Source organism: Cebus imitator, unplaced genomic scaffold, assembly GCF_001604975.1.
Source record: "Cebus imitator isolate Cc_AM_T3 unplaced genomic scaffold, Cebus_imitator-1.0 Scaffold31, whole genome shotgun sequence".
NCBI classification, from domain to species: domain Eukaryota; kingdom Metazoa; phylum Chordata; class Mammalia; order Primates; family Cebidae; genus Cebus; species Cebus imitator.
Genome location: NW_016107346.1, coordinates 3,906,337 through 3,915,491, shown reverse-complemented (window position 1 = coordinate 3,915,491; position 9,155 = coordinate 3,906,337). Strand labels below are relative to the sequence as shown.

Sequence of the window (9,155 nt, the reverse complement as noted above, 5' to 3'; positions counted from 1 at the left end):
AAGGAAGGAAGGAAGGAAGGAAGGAAGGAAGGAAGGAAGGAAGGAAGGAAAAAGGAAGGAAGGAAGAAAGGAGAACAAAGAAAAGAAAATTCTTCCGGTTAACTTGCAGCAGCCTCCCTCTCCATCAGCATTTGCTGCCTCACTTCATACTTCTGTGTTATGCTGTTGGTTTCTTTCCTTAAACCTCAGGAACCAACCTCTGCCAGTTTCAAACTTTTCTTGTGTAGCTTCATTCCTTCTTTTGGTCTTCCTAGAATTGAAGAAAATCAGAGCCTTGCTCTGGATTAGGTTTTGGCTCAAGGGAATGTTGTAGATCTTCTATCCAGACCACTCAAACTTTCTCCATATCAGCAATAATGCTCTTTTGCTTTCTTGTCATTTGTGTGTTCACTGGCTTAACAGTTTTAATTTCCTTCAAGAGCTTTTCCTTTACCCTTACAACTTGGCTGTTTGGTGCAAGAGGCCTAGCTTTAGGTCCATCTTGGCTTTCAACACGCATTTTTCACTAAGCCTAGTCATTTCTAGCTTTTGGTTTAAGGTAAGAGATGTGCAGATCTTCCTCTCAGTTGAACACCTAGAGACCATTGTTGGATCATGAATTGGCCAATTTTTAATATTGTTGTGCTTTAGGGAATAGAGAGGACCTGGGGAGAGAGAAAGATAAGGGAATGGCTGGTCTTTGGAGCAGTTAGAAAACACATATTCATCAATTACGTTCATTGTATTTTATGGGCAAGGTTCTTGGTGCCCCCAAATGATTACAATGGTAACATCAAAGATTGCTAATCACAGATAATCATAACAAATGCAATAATTTTAAAATTTGAAATATTGTAAGGATTATCAAATGTGACACAGAGACATGAAGCGATCATATGCTGTTGGGGAAATAGCACTGATACATTTGCTTGATCAGGGTTGCCACAAATCTACAATTTGTAAAAAAAACACAATACCTGCAAAACTCAATAAAATGAAGTGCAATAAAATGAGGTATTTCTGTATTTTTCAACCCAGAATTCTATACTCAATAAAAGTATATTTTGAGAACAAATGTGAAATATAGACATTTTCAGATGAACAAAAACTGAGAAAGCATTAACTGGGTGGAGTTTGTATAAATAATATAGAAGGAGAGAGCTATATAGTAAAACTGAAATAAACTTTTTAGTTATATACACATATATATTATGTGCATTCTTATGTCATACTTTGTGTGGGAGAAAATATAGTGAATCAGTTTACTGGCAACAATTTTATTCTACAAGATCATCTAAAGAATGTGTTTAGGCAACAAGAATACCCACTTTCATCATTATTATTCAACATAGCACTGGAAGTCCTAACTAGAGCAATCAGATGAGAGAAAGAAATAAAGGGCATTCACACTGGAAAGGAAGAAGTCAAATTATTTTTGTTTGCAGATGATATGAACTTGTATTTGGAAAATCCTAATGACTCTATCAGAAAACTATTAGAATTGAAAAACCAATTCAGTAAAGTTGCAGGACCAAAAATCAGCATTCCAAATCAGTAGCATTTCTATATGCCGATGGTGAACAATCTGAAAAAGAAATCAAGAAAGTAATCTCATTGATAATAGCACAAATAAATTAAATTAAAAATTTAAAAATGGAAAGCTATTCTGTGTTCATGGATTAGAAGAATCAATACAGCTAATATGGCCATCCCACCCAAATCAATCTACAGATTCAATGCAATCCCTATCAAAATATCAATGATATTCTTTACAGAAACAGAAAAAATAATTCTAAAATTTATATAGAACCACAAAAGACGAAGGAGAGCCACAGCTATCCTGAGAAAAAAGAATGAAACTGGAGAAATCATATTAACTGTCTTTAAATTACTCTACAGAGTTATAGAAACTGAAACAGCATGATACTGGCGTACAAACAGACACGTAGAACAATAGAACCCAACACAGAGCCTAGAAGAAAATCCACACACCTGCAGTGGACTCATTTTCAACAAAGGTATCAAGAACATATACACTGGGGAAACGACAATCTCTTCAGTAAATGATACTAGGAAAACTCGATATCCATATGCAGAAGAATGAAACTAGACCCCTATCTCTCACCACATACAAAAATAAAATAAAAATATATTGAAGTCTTAAATCTAAGACTTGAAATTATGACACTATTACAAGAAAACATTGGAGAAACTCAGGATATTATAGTGTTCCCTAATAATAGTTACTTTTATTATTGTGATATCATAATTATTGTTATTATTATTATCACATTAATGTATACTTGAACTAGTGTCTCCAGGTCATTCCTATAAGTACATGGAAGGAAAGGGTTATATGATAAAACAGAAGTAGTTAGATTAATTGAGGCCCAAACATCTCTGCTACAGGACCTTATTTTCAAAAGAAATGAAGTTCCGAGGGAGAAAGTTTTCTCGACTGGCCAACCAGAGAAACAAACATTGGAGACTCAGGGGCATGTGGAATAAGGAAAGACAGAAGCCCCCAAGGAGAATAAATAATTAGAGGCCAAGGGCAGATTAGCATCATCTCAGTGACCCAAGCTGATCACTGATTAAATTAATTGGGGTTAGGGTTAAGGTATCAAGCTCTGGCAAAGCTGGCAATGTCAGTTTGAGGAGAAAATCAGAGTATTAGGCAATGGCACACATGTTATATAAAACCATCCTTCTCTCCTTTGGAAATTCCCATAGAGAGTGAGCTGCTGGCCTAGCAGACTATTGAAGTCCTGTTACCTAATAAGTGGGAATACTCAGATGGAGTGCATATTTTATAAATACATTCCTGATTACATTAAAGAATAGAAAATAATTTTCTGGCCAACACTGATAGAGCTCCTTCATTCTTCATTGCAATTATCAGGATAAATCAGGGTATTTTGTTCATTATGATCAAGGCATGAGCTACAAATATTGCACTTAAAAAACATTTGCTCTTATCTCAAAAAGAGCAAGTGGTTTGTCGCTATTCTTACTAGCTCCCAATTGGTAGAAGTTCAGGTTCATAGACTCCCCAGGGATTCATCTGAGCTATTTCGTGCGTTGTGGCTGATATTGTTAACTGGATGACTGAATTCACTGTAATAGCTCTGACTTTTATTATTGGGGACTGAAGACTTCAGGCTTCTTTGCTGCAGCTACTTCAAATCCTCATCTTTTCTGATAATTTAATAGAAGTTGCAAGGGAAGGCAAAGCATGGAATTGTTAGCTAAGTGGGAGTCCTATTGAGGTTTTTAATGGTCTCAGGCAACTGGAACCATCTCTGGTCCCAGGGGAGGTTCCTTCCCCTGCAGTAGTGATTACTTACTCGTTAAAAATACTAAATGTGGCCAGGTACAGTGGCTCACACCTGTAATCCCAGCACTTTGGCAGGCTGAGGCGGGCGGATCACAAGGTCAAGAGATCGAGACCATCCTGGCCAACATGGTGAAACCCCATCTCTACTAAAAAAATACAAAAATTAGCTGGGCGCGGTGGCATGTGCCTGTAGTCCCAGCTATTTGGGAGGCTGAGGCAGGAGAATCGCTTGAACCCGGGAGGCAGAGGTTGCAGTGAGCCAAGATCGTGCCTCTGCACTCCAGCCTGGCTCCTGGCGACAGGGCAAGACTCTGTCTCAAAAAACAAACAAACAAACAAACAAAAAAACCTAAATGCCCCGGGGTTATAGATTTTGAAAACTACTGCAAAGGTCACTTTAGCCACAGCGCTTCTACAGGGCAATGAGACCAAGCATGGTTATGTATCATACTTAATCGAGGCAGTATTTGCATGAGCAGTTTCTCAAACTATCATCCCCAGTCAGCAGGAGCAGCATCACCTGAGTGTTTGTCAGAGAGCACATTCTCGGACCTTACCCCATACCTACTCAGTCAGAATCTCTGAAGATGGGGTCCAGCAGTCTATTTTTAAAAGACTTCCAGGTAACTCTGATGCACACTAAAGTTTTAAGAAACCTGGTCTACAGAGACCAACAAGTCTTGACTGTTTTATCGGAACGGACCTGCCGAGTCAGCTACACCAAAATCATTCTGGCATATCAAAAAGCCTTGAACTATTGAAAAATTTACCAACTGTAAAGTAAGTTTCTCAAAGGGCCTAACTCTATTCTATAAACTGGTGCCCCAGGCTAGAGGAAGCACTCCAGGCCATTAGCAAAACTAAATAAACAAAAAATAAAACACTGACAACAAGTCCAACACTTAGGAATTCTGATGTAATTGGTTAGGTGTGGTGCCTAAACCTCAGGCATCATCCCCAATTGATTTCAATATGCCACTGTGGTTGGCTGATTGCCAAAAGTGACCACAAGTTATGCCCCCTCTAGCATCCATACACTTTGCAAGATGCCTGTAATCCCAGCACTTTGGGAGGCCGAGGCGGGTGGATCACGAGGTCAAGAGATCGAGACCATCCTGGTCAACATGGTGAAACCCCGTCTCTACTAAAAATACAAAAAATCAGCTGGGCATCGTGGCGCGTGCCTGTAATCCCAGCTACTCAGGAGGCTGAGGCAGGAGAATTGCCTGAACCCAGGAGGCGGAGGTTGCGGTGAGCCAAGATCGCGCCATTGCACTCCAGCCTGGGTAACAAGAGCAAAACTCCGTCTCAAAAAAAAAAAAAGAGAAATCTGTTTCTCCACTCTCTTGAAGACAATGCTGGCCACGCCACTTGCTTTAGCCAGTGAGACAGTAGCAAACATAAGCAGAAACACAGTGTTATAGTTTGGATGTTTGCCCCCTCCAATTCTCATGTTAAAATTTGATCCTGAATGTTGGAGGTGGAGCCTAATGGGAAGTATTTGGGTCATGGGAGCAGATTCCTCATGAAAAGATTAATGCCCTCCCTGGGGGAGAAGATAAGTGAGTTCTCACTCTATTAGTTCCCAAGTTGGTTGTAAAAAAGAGCCTGGTACCTGCCCTCTCTCTCTGGCTTCCTCTCTTGCCATGTGATTGTCACACATGTTAGCCTTCCACCATGAGTGGAGGCTTCCTGAGGCCCTCACCCAAAGCAAATGCTGGTGCTGTGCTTCCTGTACAGCCTGAGAACGGTGAGTCAAATAAACCTCTTTTTAAAATAAACAGCCCAGCCTCAGATATTTCTTGATAGCAACAGTAAATTGACTAAAACACTTGGAAGGTACTTACACATTGGAGCTTGCTCATTTATTGCTTTTGGAACCTGAAACTACTATATGAAAAGCTTGGAGGTTGAGAGACCATGCAGAAAAGATGCCAGTTAGCCCATCTATGACAACCCCGAGCATCACAAATGCAGATAGCTCCAGATCACTTGCTGTCAACAAGTGCATGAGCAAGCCCAGCCAAGATAAGCCAAATGTGAACCAAGAACTGACCCACCATATTGTGAGCTAAATAAATAGTGGTTGTTTTAACACACTAAATTTGGGGGATGTTCATTAAGCAATCACGGGCAGGTGGAAGTTAATGTTTGTTGTCAATAAAATAAAAGGAGCTGAAAGGAGAATAATCAAGCCAAGATCATTCCAAACACCATCCTCTTTAGGGTTGCTTGGTTCTGGCCGCCAGGCCACATTAAGCCTCCACATTCCCTCCTTTCAGGCAAGAATAACCAGTAGATTCCTTGAGTCTCCTGATTCACTCAGCCATCACCAAAGGCAAAAAGAGAACTGGATCATAAAAGCCTGAAGACTTTGGAGACCTTCAAAGAAGATAAAACACAGATTTGAGTCTAAAACATGTTTTTACAGGAAAATATTGAATATAATATTTATTGCTAAGCATCTGAGACAGCTTGGTTTCTGGATTATCCCCAGCAAGGATTACGGAAAGCTTATGAGATTTGTATATTAAATCATCACAAAAAATTATTGGTATGTAAAAGGAGACATATTTCTTAATAGAAAGGACACCAGTAGGAAATAATAATTAAACATAATCCTTTACTCATGATGTATAGTGGTCCCAATATCCTTCTGCCACTCAAGGTATGATAAGTAGGACGATATTTTCACTAGGGGGTAGGCTTGATTTGACTCATCTCTGGCCCTTGGTTATGTCTCATCTCTCCATCTTCATTTGGCTTTACTCTTCTCTCCTCTGACTCTATTATCTTGTTGCTATCTTTTCTAGCTGGGCCTCTGTCTTAAGTTCCCTTAACCTTTTACCTAACGTATTTCTTCTTTCATAATGTTTTAAATTTTTATTATTTTAAGACAGGATCACTGGGCAAGGTCACTCATGCCTATAATTCCAGCACTTTGGGAGACCGAGGCGGGTGGATCACTTGAGGTCAGGAGTTTGAGACCACCTCAGCCTGGCCAACATGGTGAAACCGCGTCTCTACTAAAAATTACAAAAATTAGCCGGGTGTGGTGGTAGGTGCCTGTAATCCCAGCTACTCTAGAGGCTGAGGCAGGAGAATCGCTTAAATTTGGGAGTTGGAGTTTGCAATGAGCCGAGATGACACTGCTGCACTCCAGCCGGAGTGACAGAGCAACACTCTGTATTAAATAAATAAATAAATAACAGGGTCCTGATCTATCACCCAGGATGGAATGCAGTAGCATGATTATTGTAGCTCACTGCAACCTCAAATGCCTGGCCTCAAGGAATCCTCCTGCCTCAGCTTACCTAGTAGCTAAAACTACAGGGTCATGCCACCACATTCAGCTAACTTTTAAAATTTTTTGTAGAGACTGGGTCTTGCTGTGTTTCCTAGGCTGGTCCCAAATTCCTGGCCTCAAATAATTCTCCTGCTTTGGCTCCCAAAATTACAGGCATGAGCCACTGCACCCAGCCCTAATTTACTCCTTCTTATTTCCAGATATTATCCTTAACTCTTCCAAAGGCTTAGTCTAGACTGAGTTATTGGCCTGCTTTCTATATTCATTCTTCCTGTATTTATTTTTATCATAACTCTTTCACCTACATTGAAGTGACTGTAGACATTGGGCAGCTTCAGAGTAGAATCAATGTCTTAGCCATTGTTACATGTTTTCTACTGGAAAAACTTTTGACTACAAGTGACAAAAGCCTGACTAGCATGGCTTTAACAAAGAAAGGTTTATTCTCTGCCTGCTCAAAGTACAAAGGAATCTGGAGGTAGCCAGTTGGTGGCTGTGATTCACACAGTTTAAATTGCAAATAGGAATTCTGGCCCTTCTGTCTTGCTGCTTCAACATCCTTAGCTCATGACTGTTTTATTTCTTCTTTATCATTATTAATAACCTCATAGGTGCAAGATGGCTACCGTGCTTCCAGGTAACAGGCTTATAATCAAGTCAGGAAATGGAAACACCAGCCAAGTTTATCCTTTTTTCCATGAAAGCAAAAGTTTTTCCAGAAGTAGCACAGCAGAGGTCTGTTTAGGTTTCATAATTTACAAATGTGTCTTGTGGACTTCCATTGCCACAAGAGAGTCTAGAGTAGCAAGTAAAAGGAGAGTACTTATGTGCGCTGCATATGTTACAGTAGGTAGCTAGTTAGATATGAGCAGAGCAGGAGAGGGCTCCTCGCGCACACACACACAAACACACACCCCAGGAATGTCAGGTGACCATTGGGTGATGGTCAGGCGGTTGTTAACTGTCTCTCTAAAGTAACAATTGGTCATAGCCAGCACCAGGGAAAGGCAGTTTCTCAATAAACAGAAACACCTGAAACTGGTGATCAGCAGCTCCCCAAGAAGATCTCAGGAGCTGGGTGATGGGGCTCATGCATGTGCATTAAGAGGAAAAAAATCAGAGTTTAGCTGGCATATGACCTTCTAGGAATATTTGACTGGTAAGGGAAGACTACCTCAACTAAGCATGTGTACAGCTCCAGTAAACACACCGCATATGCTCCCCTCCCAAGCGCCAGCAGGCGACTGCACATGTAGACAGCCCACCCCGCAGGAAGAATCAGGGGAGAAGGACCATAAGACCCCAGAAACATGCCAACATAAAAAACTTCAAATTAAAAGGTCAAACCATGGACTTGATCTCGCATCACCCTTTTGGCCCTCTTCCAAGTGTTTACTTCCTTTCATTCCTGTGCTCAAGCTTTGTAATAATCTTTCACTCCTGGTCTAAAACTTGCCTCAGTCTCTCCTTCTGCCTTATGCCTGCTCCATCAAATTCCTTCTTCTGAGGAGGCAAGAATTGAGGTTGCTGCAGATCTGTATGGATTTGCTGCCGATAACACATACATATTTGTTGAATAACTATATGAAGGAATTGCATTGCAGATAAGGGAAGAGAATACTGAACTTCTCCCTCTTAGAGTCTTTGACTCTCACATCATGAACACTACAGGATAGCAATATTAGGCAGAAAGTTGTCACACCTGACTCACTGGTGACCACTTTAATAAAATCCAGGGATGTGTGCATTTAACTTTTTGCAGGACATGGGGTGAGCCATTGTAGGTGGTATGAATTATGGAATCCAGCCATTCTATGGTCTAATGGAGAGGCTGTGTATAGAGGTTGAACTGGAAAACGTTATTTCAACTTTAGGAAAATTTCTTCCAAGGAAAATTCATGTGGGAATTTAAGGAAGTTAATGTCTAGCACCCATTTTTTAACTCACCCAAATTTGGAACCAACAAGGAGTTGGATGCAGACATTAATCAGAATTCAAAGTATGACTTTTATGGCTGAAAAATGCTAAATATAGGAAAGTGCTTTCTGTCTGCTCCCCAATATGGCTTCTGGAGTGGAATCTGTGTATGAATTACAGGAACTTGGGAAAACACCGTGGCCCCATGGGGGCCTGTTCCTGAAAATCTTACGTAATGAAAGGGATGAGAATGAATGCTCTTTGCTAGCAAGCTGGCACCATAGGACAACTTAAGACCAACTGGAATTGAGCTTCTTCTGAACTCACCTATTGATTGAGTCTTTTCTCCTGTCCTTCAGAGGACTGGGTAAGAGAATGGAAAAAGACCAGAAGTGTTATTCTGGTGGAAATTCCTTTACATGGAAACATGAAATTGGGGAAGGGAGATCCCATCCCCAGCAGACAACAATATGAAAATGGTTTCTTACCTCTTTTTCTAGTTACACTGATAAGCTGTTTTCTTATTACCTGCTGCTAAACTAGCAAGGTTTAAGAGACTCGTATATTAAGAGATGCCATGGAAACAAGAATAGAGAACTTGTGCCAGGTGGAACA

At 40.5% G+C, this 9,155-nt stretch overlaps 1 long non-coding RNA gene across 1 annotated transcript in view; it reads right to left on the bottom strand.

Moving 5' to 3' along the window:
* Positions 1-8,256, bottom strand: part of LOC108300930 — a 9,427-nt gene extending 1,171 nt beyond the window's left edge. Inside the window, exons 1-2 of the long non-coding RNA XR_001823656.1 lie at positions 8,245-8,256; positions 6,664-6,669 (exon numbers count right to left, since the gene is read on the bottom strand). This is a non-coding gene — a long non-coding RNA (uncharacterized LOC108300930). The remainder of the gene's footprint in view (positions 1-6,663; positions 6,670-8,244) is intronic.
* Between the last annotated feature and the right edge of the window lie 899 nt (positions 8,257-9,155).